General features: G+C 64.3%; 1 protein-coding gene across 4 annotated transcripts in view; it reads right to left on the bottom strand.

The window, feature by feature from the left end:
• RBFOX3 (RNA binding fox-1 homolog 3) overlaps nucleotides 1-13,661 on the bottom strand; it is a 175,860-nt gene that overhangs the window by 89,486 nt on the left and 72,713 nt on the right. For 2 of the 4 annotated variants that reach the window (XM_080681383.1, XM_080681391.1), the window contains exon 3: nucleotides 7,414-7,513. The exons of 1 other annotated variant lie outside the window; for it this stretch is intronic. The gene's annotated coding sequence lies outside the window, so the exon portion shown is untranslated. Of the gene's footprint in view, nucleotides 1-1,051; nucleotides 1,074-7,413; nucleotides 7,514-13,661 lie in introns of those variants that run through there. One more of the 4 variants, XM_080681394.1, reaches the window with a different exon arrangement.

Here is a 13,661-nt window from a genome sequence, read left to right as displayed (position 1 = left end):
TGCCACCGTGGTGTGCGTCGGAGGCGGGAGACGAGGCCCCCGGCGAGGGCTGAGGGGTCCGTCCTGGTGAGGGGCTCACCCAGGGCTGCTCCAGGGTGGAGAAAGGAGGCAGGGCTGATGGGAGCCGCGGCCGGCACGGGCGGGCCTCCCTCGGGAGGCAATGCCATGGTCTCACACGCAGCCACCCATCCGGCAACCGGGACAGGCCCACATCCAGAGCGCGGGCTGCTAGGCTGCCCACGGCGGCCTCACGTGGTTAGAAAAGCAACACAGTGGCAGATAACCAAGCCAAGGCCTGGTGCGCATGCACGCGTGACCCCCAGCACCGACAGCAGGGCGGGAAGGTCTGGGGCAGGGAGGGGCGGGCTGGAAGGGGTCTGTGGGGGGACAACGGGACATGTGCAATAATAAAGGCTTTTTAAACATAAATTAAAAATAAAAAAAGGCCCTGGCTGGTGTGGCTCAGTGGATAGAGCGTCGGCCTGCGGACTGAAGGGTCCCGGGTTCGATTCCGGTCAAGGGCATGTACCTTGGTTGCGGGCACATCCCCAGTGGGGGGTGTGCAGGAGGCAGCTGATCGATGTTTCTCTCTCATTGATGTTTCTAACTCTCTATCCCTTTCCCTTCCTCTCTGTAAAAAAATCAATAAAATATATTTTAAAAAATAATAAAAAAAAATTAAAAAAAGGAAAGAAAAGCAAACAGAACCAGCTCGCCCGTCTCCAGCAAGTGGCCGCTTTTTCTTAACGGCTCCCCCACGCTGGAAGCCCCTCCCCCACCCCACACACACACCCGCTGGCAGAAGGGAGGCCGGAGGAGCAGGTCTGATCAGGCACACCTGCCTGCAAATCCTGCCCCTCACGCCGGAGACGCCTGGCTTCTCCCAAACAGGAAGAGATACAGGATGCAGAGAGCTACGCGTCAGCACCACGGACAGCGGCCCCGGGGTGCCTGGGGGCCGGCCCCTCCTGGCTCGGTGCTGGGGGCTGGTGCCCTGGCCTCGGGCGTATCTCTGCCCCACGTCTAGAAGCACCCTGCACTCACTTCTCACCTGGAGCCAGCAGCCAGAGCTCAGGGAGGCTCCAGTCACGGCTGACCTGCCCCCGTCGATCGGAAACCTGACCGCTCGCCACCAGTTTCCATTGCTCTCCGCGCCGACCCTCCGTCCACTTGGGTAACTTCCTAAGGGTCCGTCCGTGACGAGGAAGACGGTCGCCCCGGAGGCGGGCGAGGCTGAGGTTTCACTCAGCCTGACTTTCTACCGAGAAAAGGGTGAGCCCGGGGGTGCCCCAGCCCAGACCGCCTTCCCACCCGCTCCTGGGCCTTGGCGGAGGCTCTGTGCGCGAGGGAGCGGCCGCCCGGGCGGGCTCGGATCAGGGGATCTTCTCGGAGGCCACGGTTTTATCCGGCGCCGGCGGCTGTGGGGCCCGGGAGACGCGCAGCGTGCAGGTAATTCTGCCGCGTGTGCACGGTCCATCCGCCACGCTGGGAACACCCGTGGAGGCGTCCTGCCTGCCCACAGCGCATTCTCCAGACCCTGGCAACTGGAGCATGTTACGGAGGAGACACGGCTGCTGCCGGGACTGATTTCCTAAATCGAGATTCGTTCTGTGGGGAGAGCAAGGGGGGGGACTGGATGCGTCCCGGGCCGGCGGGGGCGGGGTGGGGGGGAGGGCTGCTTGCAAAATCTGTGCATTTTGGGTGGGAGCCAATTCCTTTCTGGCAAGTGGCTTCCAGCTCAGGGAACTGGGGGAAGGGGAGGGGGGCCCTGCCCGTGGGAAGAAGGAGAAGATTGGCTGACTCCAAGCTGAAAGCCGCGGGTCTGAGCCTGGGGGACGGCGCCGAGTACAGGACCCAGAGGTGTTGGTGTGCCTGTTGTGTTTCCAACCATTCTTGCCATGTCACACTTGGTGCCCTGCCCTGCGTCCCCCCCGCCACCGCCCCGGCCTCCCCACAGCACACCATGCCGGAGGGGAGCCACGGGCCAAGGGGCCGCTCCGGGCACGGCTCGGGGGTGACCAGGCGCGTCCGTGCCCGGCCGAGAGCGGTGGAGTGTGAGGATAGCCAGCATGTTCGTGCTGGTCAGGCGACGGCCCTTGAGCTGACGCTGGGGAGTGCGGGGTTCACGGCATGGGCGGGTGCGTCTGTCCGCCTGTCCGCCTGTCCGTCTGTCTGCGGCGTGCGGCTCTCTGTATACAGTCCCGAGTCACGAGGCGTCCCGTAATGAACAAGCCCGCGGCGTTCCCGGGAAGGGCCATCTCCCCATTTCCCCGCGTTCAGGTACAGCTGGTGGCGGGGAGGGTGCTGGGGGCAGGAGCGGGGTGCTGGGAAGGGGCTGGCGGAGGGCGGAGGCAGAGCGAGCGAGGTGAATTAGAGAGACCTTTGTTGCGTTTAGTAGCGGTTCATTCCGCGGACGGCTGACGCAGCCAGGTCCGCCGCGCGGGGTGTACGGGCCTCCCAAGTGCGCAGACTCAAACAGAAAACACAAAAGAACTTTTCCAAAAATGACCTGCCATCAGCAAGATAAGGCAAGAAATTACCCCCCGGGGGGTCACCACTGTCCACACACACACGCACACACGCACACACACGCACATACATGTGCGCGCGCACACACACACAGAGTCCGATTGGGAGTTTCTCCCTTGGTTTAGGGCAGGGGTGGGCAAACTTTTTGACTCGAGGGCCACCATGGGTTCTTAAACTGGACCGGAGGGCCGGAACAAAAGCATGGATGGAGTGTTTGTGTGAACTGATATAAATTCAGAGTAAAGGAGCGGAGGGGAGAGCAAGAGAACCGGATAGAACAGCCGGATCTGGCCCGCGGGCCGTAGTTTGCCCACGGCTGGTGGCCTCACTATGTAATAACCACATCATGGCCGGAGTCACGTCGTGCTCCACACACAAGTGTCAGACGTGCACGCAGGCACAATGAGGAGAATGAGGGTGTCACCCCTGCGTGAAGGGCGAGGCCCCGGGCCGGAAGGAGGACAGTGGTCCTCGCGGGTCCCTCCCCAAGGAGCTGGGCTCCCGGGAAAGGGCCCAAGGAGGACCCTGAGCCCAGGCCAGCGGGGTGCCTCCTCCACAGCCACGTGGCACCAGCCCTCCCCCTCCCGAACCCCCTCCCCCTCCTCCCCACCAGCTGGTTCTCTCCTTCTGCTCCGGGACCGTGTCTCTCTGTCATTTTCAAGTGCTCAGGGCCTGCGGCCTTCCTCATCTGGCACCCAAACCCCCCCTTCTCCCCTGAGGGGCCACGCTTGGGTCCAAGGCCTCCCGAGTTGGGGTCACGTCGGAGCTGAAGGAGAATGGCTCCCACACAGGGGTTCAGTCGCTGCACCTTCCCCGCTGTCCTAGGGGCCAGGGGCCTCCCATCGCCGGCTCCTCTGCGGCCAGGGTGCCCTCCGTCCATCCGGGGGCCGGCCGCTTGGCTGTGAGGGAACCTCAGTGCTGAAGGGGGGCGTCCAGCACATCCTAGGCCGCCCCCTGAGTTGGGGGGCAATCCGGCTCGCCTGGTCATGTGACCTCCACAGCCAAACACCCGGGCACCTGGGCACACAGGACACGGGGGCGTGTCCTTCCGGACAGAGGGGTCACAACACACCAGCCACACTGACCAGTGTGCAGACTCCAGCCCGCCCGGGCGGCCTTCAGAAAGCCGAGCCTTCGAGCCCTGGCCAGTGTGGCTCAGCAGATAGAGCGTCGGCCTGTGGACCGAGGGTCCTGGGTTCGATTCCGGTCAAGGACACGTGCCTCGGTTGCAGGCTCCTCTGTGGTCCAGCTCTGGTCAGGGGACGTGCAGGAGGCAACCCACTGATGTGTTTCTCTCCCACCGATGTTTCTCTCTGTCTCTCCCTCTCTCCCTAAGAATCAAGGGGAAAACATCCTCGGGTGAGGATTCACAAACAAACAAAAAAAAGCAAGCCGCGCCTTCGGTCAGGGCCCACGGCAGCGGGCGGGGCGGGGCGTGGCGGCCAGGACGCAGCTAGCTCTCGGCACCTGGCAGGAGCGGGCGAGCTTGGGAGGGTGAGACCCGCCTCCTGCATTTCTGCGCCCAGCTCTGCACCCGGAGAGCGGGCGTGGGAGGACGCGGGTCGGGGCGGAAGAGGGTGAGAGGGTGGGTCCTGGTGGGGCTGCGACCCCCACCAGCAGGGCAGTGACCCCAGTGGCCGGGCAGGCAGACGTGAGTGCCCGTCCCGGTGGCGGGTGGGTCAGAGGTGGTGGCCGCAGCGAGCGCTGGCGTCCTGCCGGCTGCGGCTCAGGCGGGAGGCGGCCGCTGTGGCGGGAGCTTTGTCTGGAGGCAGCACGGGCCGCAGGCTCCGCAGCAGGTGCAGCCGGGCGCCGAGACGAGGCGGCGGGCGCGGGACACGAGCCGGTAAATAAGGCCGCGTGCGGGACGGGGTGGCTGGCCACACAGAGACCAGAGGGCAGGACGTGGGGCGGGGTACTGCTCCCGAAAGAGTGTGTGTGTGTGTGTGTGTGTGTGTGTGTGTGTGTGAGTGCGTGAGCGATTGTGTGAGTGTGTGTATACGTGTGTGAGTGAGTGTATCTGTGAGCATTTGAGTGAGGATTGTGTGTGTGTATGAGTGTACATGAGTATGAGCGAGTGTGAGAGAGTGAATGTGAGTGTGTATAAGTTTGAGTGAATGAGTGTGTGAGTGTATGAATGTGAGTGTGTGTGAGAGTGTGAGTGTGTGTGAATGTATGAGTGTGAGAATGAATGTGAGTGTGTGGGTGAGTGTATGTGTGTGTGTGTGTGTGAGCATGTTAATGATTGTGTATGATGGTGAGTGTGAGAATGTGTGTGAGAGAGCGAATGTGTGTGTAAGTTTGAGTGAAATGAGTGTGTGTATGAGTGTGTATGAGTGTGAATAAAAGTGAATGTGAGTGTGTGTGTGTGAGTGTGTGTGTGTGAGCATGTGAATGATTGTGTATGACGGTGAGTGTGAGAATGAGTGTGTGTGTATGAGTGTGAGAGTGAACGTGTGTGTGGGTGAGTGTGTGTGTGGGTGAGCATGTGAATGATTGTGTATGACGGTGAGTGTGAGAATGAGTGTGTGTGTATGAGTGTGAGAGTGAACGTGTGTGGGTGAGTGAGTGTGTGTGTGAGCATATGAATGACTGTGTGTGTGAGTGAGTGTGTGAGAGGTGAGGGAAGAGAGGCTCACTGGGAAGTGAGTTTCTACATCAGATCACCTCCCACCAGGCCAGGACCAGTCAGCAGAAACACACACCTGCCCAGAGCAGCGATGCTCACAACGGCCGAGGGTGGGAGCCACCCAGTGCCCACCGCTGGGTAAGCGTAAAGGTGCTCTGTGACGTGGTCTGTGACGTGTGTGTGTGTAACGTGGCCTGTGACGTGATCTGAGACGTGTGTGTATGTAATGTGGTCTGTGACGTGTGTGTGTGTAACGTGGCCTGTGACGTGATCTGTGTGTATGTAACGTGCTCTGTGACGTGGTCTGTGATGTGGTCTGTGACGTGTGTGTATGTAATGTGGTCTGTGATGTGCTCTGTCACGTGTGTGTATGTAACATGCTCTGTGACGTGGTCTATGATATGTGTGTATGTAACGTTGCCTGTGACGTGGCCTGTGACGTATGTGTATGTAACGTGGTCTGTGACGTGGGTGTATGTAACATGCTCTGTGACGTGGTCTGTGACATGCTCTGTGACGCGCTCTGTGATGTGTGTATGTAATGTGGTCTGTGATGTGGTCTGTGACGTATGTGTATGTGACGTGGTCTGTGATGTGTGTGTATGTAACGTGCTCTGTGATGTGGTCTGTGACGTATGTGTATGTGACGTGGTCTGTGATGTGTGTGTATGTAACGTGCTCTGTGACGTGGTCTGTGGCGTGCTCTGTGACTGCGTGCACACACGTGCCGGGAGAGCTCCGGAAGGCGGGGGCCCCGGTGAAGCGAGCGGGGGGATGCACTGCAGCTCCAGTGCCGGAGGAGCCGTTCCTCACAGACGCTCTCCCCGCTCCCAGGGGCCTGGGCCGACGCCTCCGCGCCCTGGCTGGTCGCCTCCTCACTCGTGTTGGGGATTAAGCTTCCGTCGTGTAAAGTGCGGCGCAGAGTCTTGGAAACGGCGTCAGCGGCTGACGCCTGTCTGGTGCTGGGAAACCTACCCCGGGCGGGGGCGGGGGGGGGGCGGGGGGCGGGGGCGGGGGCGGGGGGGTGTTAAGTCAGTGATGGTGCTTCTACGGGATGAGATGACATTCAGTCGTTCCGTGGGGGTGGGCCTCCACCCAGAAACACGCGTCTGCGAAACACGTCAAGCGGCAGCTACGCCCAGGCTCTGGGCCGCGGCTGTGGGACGAGTCCACGCGCCGACGCACACGCCCTCTGCCTGTCTGGACCGTTTTCCGCCCTGAGCACCCGCTGCCCGCTCACAGGGCTCACGCCGGCCCCGACGCGGTCTCCGCAGGTGCCCCCGGCCCGCAGCACCGAGGCCGCCCCGAGGTCTGGCACTGCGCCCTGGGGCCGGCGCACTCACACGCCCCTGCCTGCAGCAGACCCCAATCCCCCCTCTTCCACGTGGCTGTTTCTCACCCCATTTCTCCTGGCGGGCCCCACACTCACTCCTCAGACACTGGCCGAGCCCCTGTGCTGGGGGCAGGCGCCAGCCCCACGCGGCCTCGCGGTCAGCCGGTCTGAGCCCGCGGGCCAGACGGGAGGAGGCCCAGCCTGGCAGGAGGCACGGGTCTGCCTGTTGTTCATCGGGCATCCACCCTCCCAGGCAGACAAGGCTCCCGGCCTCTGACCTCACGCACACGCCTCCAGGGCACGGGGCCCGTGAAATCAATCCACGCCTCCTCTGTGAGGGGCCCCCTGACACTGGGAGCAGGGAGGGGCCTCAGCCACGGCTGTTCATAGGCCAGGTCCTCCCGGGGGAGCCCAGTAAAGGTCACTAAGTCCCCCTGAATCTGGGCAGCACCACGGCGGGCGGAGGGCGGGCCTGGGAGCGGAGCACCACCCGCCTGGTCCCCGCCTCCCCAGCACTCGAGCCCTTTGCCACGAGCCGGAGCCGGGCCGGCTGCCCCCGAGAGGCCCCGAGGTCCAGCCCAGGGCCGGCCTGTGGGAGACCCTGCGGCAGCGGGGGAGGGACTGGCCAGAATGACACAGTATGCAGGACGCCGCCGGTAAACAGAGCTTAATAAAAAGGCAGTGAGGGAATCGCGGGCAGCCCAAGGGTAATCAACATTATTTATCTCCTTACCTCCCCTGCTGGCTGATCATCTATTAATTATCTGTGATACACTCGCTCATTTGCATTTGGTGACGGGTCCAGGAAGGAAGGGGGTGGGGGTGGGCCCGCCTCTTTCCCGGCAGGGCCCCCCAGCCCTCCAGGCCACATCCCCGCCCAGCCCGGCCTCCAGCGCGGGAGAGAGGGCGCGGCCAAGGCACTCACCTGTCCGCAGGCGGCTCCCGGGACGGGCCCAGCCGAGGCCGCAGAGCAGCTCGGGCAAACGCGGCGGCTCCTCCCCCGACGGATCAGACGCCACGCCGCGCTGTGGGGAGAGAGCACAAGAACAGCACCGTTTCCATCTCCGGCTGCCGGCAGAGCATCACACGCTCTCTCCGTGCTCCTGGTTAAACACGTCCTCGGACAGCCCTGGCCCGTGTGGCTCAGGGGATAGAGCGTCGGCCTGCGGACTGCAGGGTCCCGGGTACGGTTCCCGGTCCGGGCACAGGCCCGGGGGGCGGGCTCGATCCCCAGTAAGGGGGTGTGCAGGAGGCAGCCGATCAACGCCTCTCTCCCATCATTGGTGTCTCTCTCTTGCTCCCTCCCCCTTCCTCTCTGAAATCAGTAAGAAAGTCCCAGGACGGGGTGTCGGGGGAATGGCGTCTGCAAACACTGCCGCCGAGGAAGCAGGAGGCACCCGCTCACCCCCAGCTCTGCCCGCTCCGTGGCAGGGCTCACCACCAACAGACGCGGGGACGCCAGGCCGATGGCGGGACGCCCAGCGCCCTCTCTTCACTCGCACAGACGGAGCCTTGGCGGGGACAATGCTCAGGGTCACCCTGGCTAGTGTGGCCTCGGCGGGCAGCCGTGGGCCCCGCTCCGGCCCTGGTCTCACACGGCGGCACCTGCGGAGGGGATCAAACCCCGGGTCGTTCCTCAGGGAAGGGGACCCCTCTGGGGTCGACAGGGACCTTCCAACCCACCGACACAGCCTGCGCTCCTGCGGCCGGAGGTCCTGGGCTGCTCGCGATGAGCGACGCACGACATGTCCATGGAGACGCTGAAAAGCCACGCCGAGGGGGTCCTGGTGCTTGGGGGCTCGCCGAGGAGGCGGGGAGGCGTCTCCGAGCCAACCCTGGAGGGAACCCCAATAGGAGCCAGATTGGAGGGAAGCAGTTCGCTCTGTGAGGGGAGCTCTGCGGCCGGGCTGGGGGCCGGCGGGGGGGGGGAGGGGGTGCATTTTACTCGGATTCGTCTCCTTTGCTAACACCTGCCCTGCCGTTGGCGCCAGAATCTGCCAGGGCCGCCAGCACCCACTGAGCAGGCTGGGGGTCCGGGCTGAATTTTCCCAGTGAAAGTCGAAGAGGCTGGGGGGGTGCCGACAGACAAAGGGAAGGGGGCGGAAGTGCCCGGAGCGAGAGGCGCAGGAGAGGAAAGGTCCTCGGGAAAGAGGGCGTCGAGGCAGACGGCTTCTCCCGAGGACTGAGCCACATGAGCACACGCAGGCCCTACCCCGGGACGCCAGCCCCTGGTGCCTCCGCTGACCTCTGCCGTCCGCTCGCTCTCCCTGGTCCCCCCGGGACGCAGGCCCACCCCGGGACACAGGCCCTCCCCGGGACACAGGCCCTCCCCGGGACGCAGGCCCTCCCCGGGACGCCGGCCCTCCCCGGGACGCAGGCCCTCCCCGGGACGCCGGCCCTCCCCGGGACGCCGGCCCTCCCCCGGGACACAGGCCCTCCCCGGGACACAGGCCCTCCCCCGGGACAACGGCCCTCCCCGGGACACAGGCCCTCCCCGGGACGCAGGCCCTCCCCGGGACAACGGCCCTCCCCCGGGACACAGGCCCACCCCGGGATGCAGGCCCTCCCCCGGGACAACGGCCCTCCCCCGGGACGCCGGCCCTCCCCGGGACACAGGCCCTCCCCCGGGACACAGGCCCTCCCCGGGACACAGGCCCTCCCCGGGACGCAGGCCCTCCCCGGGACGCAGGCCCACCCCGGGACGCAGGCCCTCCCCGGGACAACGGCCCTCCCCAGGACGCAGGCCCTCCCCGGGACAACGGCCCTCCCCGGGACACAGGCCCTCCCCGGGACGCAGGCCCTCCCCGGGACAACGGCCCTCCCCGGGACAACGGCCCTCCCCGGGACGCAGGCCCTCCCCGGGACACAGGCCCCCAGCGCCTCCACTGACCTCTGCCGTCCGCTCGCCCTCCCTGGTCCCCCCGGACACAGGCCCACCCCGGGGACACAGGCCCTCCCCCAGGACACAGGCCCCCAGCGCCTCCACTGACCTCTGCCGTCCGCTCGCTCTCCCTGGTCCCCGGCTCCGGCTCCCGGGACTCGCCCTCCCCCGCTGCCACGCAGGCACCTCCTCTCTCCCCCCCCGCAAACGCCACCTCCGACCTCCGTGCCATCCCTCCGTGGCCTGGAATTCTGCCCACCGGTCGCCCACCGATCTCCCCCATCCAACCTGGGGCCCCCCTGCAGCCTCCCCACCCCCTTTTCTGTTGCCTTCGCCCTGCCCGTCTCCTCAGCGGACGGGGCGGTGTGACTCCTGGAGAGCGGCACGGTTCGGCGGCCAAAGGGAAGCACGGTTTGGTGAGCGCGTGACTCCCGGTGCTCCTGACGCGGGCCTGGCGCTCCGACACCGGGAGGCGTGAGCCCCGCCGTGGTCCCTGACGCCGGGCTCGTTTGATGAACGAAAAAAAAAAAACAAGGGAAAGAAAGAGGAAAACATCTGTGCGAACATCTGGGGTTCGCTGCCAACCACGAACGCCAACTCCTCGTCGCAGGAGGCGAGGCGGGAGGGTAAGCGCCGGGTGCTGACGCGGGAGAGAACGCCCACGCCCGCCTTCCTGCCCACGCGCTCCCAGTGGCCACGCGCTGAGCCCAGTTCCGCGTCTAAGCGGTCACGCCCGCGAGGCGGGCTCAGAAGGCCCGCTGGCATAAGGACGGCCTCGGGGTGGCGGCCGTTGGTTCCCCAAAAAGTCATCGGAAGGGAGGAGGCAATGTACCTCTGAGTGTCTGCGGCGTGCCCTCGTGCGCATGGGAACGCAGGTATGGCTGCACACACACGTGCACATGCGCGCGCACACGTGCATTGCATAGTTGTGCACACAGGAATTCAGGCAAGCACATATGCGTGTGTGTGCGTGTACAGAGTCATGCACATAGCACCATGGGCCTCTGTACATGTGTGGGCATGTGCATAGTGACCCTCACAGGGACTCAGGCATGTGCTTATGGAAGTGTGTGTGTGTGTGTGCGTGTGTGAGCGTGTGTGTGTGTGTGTGCGTGCGTGCTGAGTCATGCACACAGCACTGTGGTCACCTGCACGTGTGTGGGCACGTGCGGTTACCCACACGGAATTCAGGCATGTGCTTATGGAAGTGTGTGTGTGTGTGTGTGTGTGTGTGAGCGTGTGTATGTGTGTGCGTGTGCATGCTGAGTAATGCTTACAGCACTGTGGTCACCTGCACGTGTGTGGGCACGTGCGGTTACCCACACGGAATTCAGGCGTGTGCTCATGGAAGTGTGTGCACACAGGTGCGTGCCTATGCACATGTGTGTGCGCGCATGCACAGGAACATCCAAATAGAAGTTCCGGGTTGCAGCTTATCTTTGCGGCTTCCCATTGCACCTCCTCAGACCGTCAGCATGGAGAGCGCCCACTCGCAGTCCATCTGGCTCCACACCCTGCCCTCCTGGTGTGTGGCCACGCTGCTTCATTGTTCCCGGGCGCCCAGCCCTTAGTGCCAGGACGCAGGGAGGGGCCGGCAGCTGGGTGTGGACGGCGGGCCGCCACTCTGCCGCCGTCGCTGTCTGTCCCGCCGGCCGCCTGAGCTGTGCCGGCCACGCACTGCGGCCTTCGTCTGCCTCCGGGGCCGGGACAGAGCCCAGGAGGCAGCCTCTTCCTCGCTCCCTCTCCAGGTCCCGCTCGGCGCATCACCGTCTGGACAGGCCGAGGAGGGAGGGCCTGTCCGCTCCCGGGGATGAGCCGGCGGGCCAGGCGGTGCTGCCGCTCCTGTCACCGCCACCTGCCGTCAGAGGCCGCGGAAGGCCCGCTTCCCTGCCCCGCGCGGCTCCCGTCCAGGGCTCTGCCGCAGCAGCCTTTCCTCGTGTAATATTCATCACACGGGTACGCACGGCCGCGTGGGAGCTGCCTGGCGGGCTGGTGAATAACGCATGAGCCGCGGCGGGCGGGCGGGCGGGCGGGCGGGCGGTGCAGCTCCTCCATCAGCCTGCAGAACGGCCTCCCCCCGACCACTGCTTCCGGGAAATTTATTTGTATTTTGTTGGCATTTGTTAGCGTATTTTTTTTTTCTCCTCTCGGCCGGGGGATGCTGGTCAGAGTCGGTTCTTCTCTCTCTCTCTCTCTCTCTCTCTCTCTCTCTCTCTCTCTCTCTCTCTCATAAGCATATTTTATTGATTTCCATGGTGCTATGTGCATGACTCTGTACATGCACACACACGCATATGTGCTTGCCTGAATTCCTGTGTGCACAACTATGCAATGCACGTGTGCGCGCGCATGTGCACGTGTGTGTGCAGCCATACCTGCGTTCCCATGCGCACGAGGGCACGCCGCAGACACTCAGAGGTACATTTCCTCCTCCCTTCAGATGACTTTTTGGGGAACCAACGGCCGCCACCCCGAGGCCGTCCTTATGCCAGCGGGCCTTCTGAGCGCACCTCGCGGGTGTGACCGCTTAGACGCGGAACTGGGCTCAGCGCGTGGCCACTGGGAGCGCGCGGGCAGGAAGGCGGAGAGAGAGACACAGAAACATCAATGATGAAAGAATCATGGATCAGCTGCCTCCTGCCCACCCCGCATTGGGGATGGAGCCCGCAGCCGGGGCCTATGCCCTGACCAGGAATCGAACCCTGGCCTCCTGGTTCCTAGGTCGATGCTCACCCACTGAGCCACACGGGCTGGCCAGGCAGGCCTTCCCTCTTCCGATGAAACGCAGGGGCCTCTGCCTGCCGAGCGAGGTGATGCGCAGGCAGGAGGGAGCGGTGGGCGCCGGGAAGCCCCGAGCACTCGGCCTGGGCTGCGGGAGAGCCGCCTGCCCATCCATCCTGCCCACCCTGCCCCTCGGCCCCAAGGGACACTGTCCCCGCCCCGGCCCGTGCCCACCAGTGAACCGGGGGCTCCGCTCTGGAGAAAACAGGGGCAAACGTGACCGAGAGGGACCTGGGGCGCTGACCTGGCTTCCCGAGGGCAGGCGGGGCGGGGCGGGGCGGGGCGGGGCGTCTAATCCCAGGAGAGACGCAGAGAGGACAGCCCCGTACATTCCTATGGGAAAGCTACCGTGGCCCCAAGCCGGCGCTGAACGGGAAACCCCTGGTGTCCGACGGTGCTGGGCGGGCGTACGCGGGCACCGCTTTGTCAGATGGCTCTCCCTCGTCATGGATGCTTCCCCCCCCCCTCCCTCCCTCCCTCCCCCTCCCTCTCTGAAATCAATGAAGAAACAATGAGAGAATCCGCCAGCGGTCCTGTCACAGGGAGGGCGCTGAGTTCTCCTCTCTCTCTCTCTCTCTTTCCTTCCAGGAACCATCAGAGGGACCTCCACCCAGGAGGCCGCAGCCGGCGGTGCCCGTGACTCACGAGGTGGGCGCGTCCTGGCACAGGCCCGCGCGTAGTTCACGGAGACCCACATTGGGGGGGGCTCTGTCCACGCTGGAGGCTGTGGGCGCGACCCCCACCGGACCCAGGACACCGGCGTCCCTCCTGCTTCTCCCCGGGGCCCGGGGTCAGGGTTCGCTGCACATCTCCCCCTAATACGTGTGTGTGTGGGGGGGGGCGTGCTCTCCAAAGGGACGGCCTCATGACCCTTCCTCACAGGCTACCGGGGCGTCCTGGTCTGCCTTTCCCGCTCCCCGGAGTCTAAGCACCGCCCCCCCGCCTGCCCATGAACGTCCACATGGCCTTCCCGTCTGCCCTCGGCGCGCTCCATGGGGGACCCTGTGCTTTGCCCCGGGCTTCGGGCAGTCTCTGGGTTCTCGATACAAACCTCTGCCCGGTGTGTGTGGCCGACACGCTCTTCCCGCTCAGCTGGATGGACCCGCCCGGAGAAGAGGAAGGCGCGAGAGAGTCTAGACCCGTGGTCGGCAAACCGCGGCTCGCGAGCCACAGGCGGCTCTTTGGCGCCTTGAGTGTGGCTCTTCCACAAAAGACCACGGCCTGGGCCAGTCTAGTTGGAAGAAGTGGCGTTAGAAGAAGTTTAAGGTTAAAACATTTGGCTCATTCGTCAACAGAGCCCAATATCAACAGGACAACGATTGACATTTCTTTGGAGAGCCAAATGTTTTAAACTTAAACTACTTCTAACGCCACTTCTTCAACATAGACTCGCCCAGGCCGTGGTATTTTGTGGAAGAGCCACAGTCAAGGCGCCAAAGAGCCGCATGTGGCTCACGAGCCGCGGTTTGCCGACCACAGGTCTAGACGAAAAGCTGCTGCCCGGGAAACGG

The sequence above is a fragment of the Plecotus auritus genome, assembly GCF_963455305.1.
Source record: "Plecotus auritus genome assembly, chromosome: 7".
NCBI lineage: Eukaryota > Metazoa > Chordata > Mammalia > Chiroptera > Vespertilionidae > Plecotus > Plecotus auritus.
Note: the sequence above shows the minus strand (reverse complement) of the source record. Positions and strands in the feature narration are given on the sequence as shown.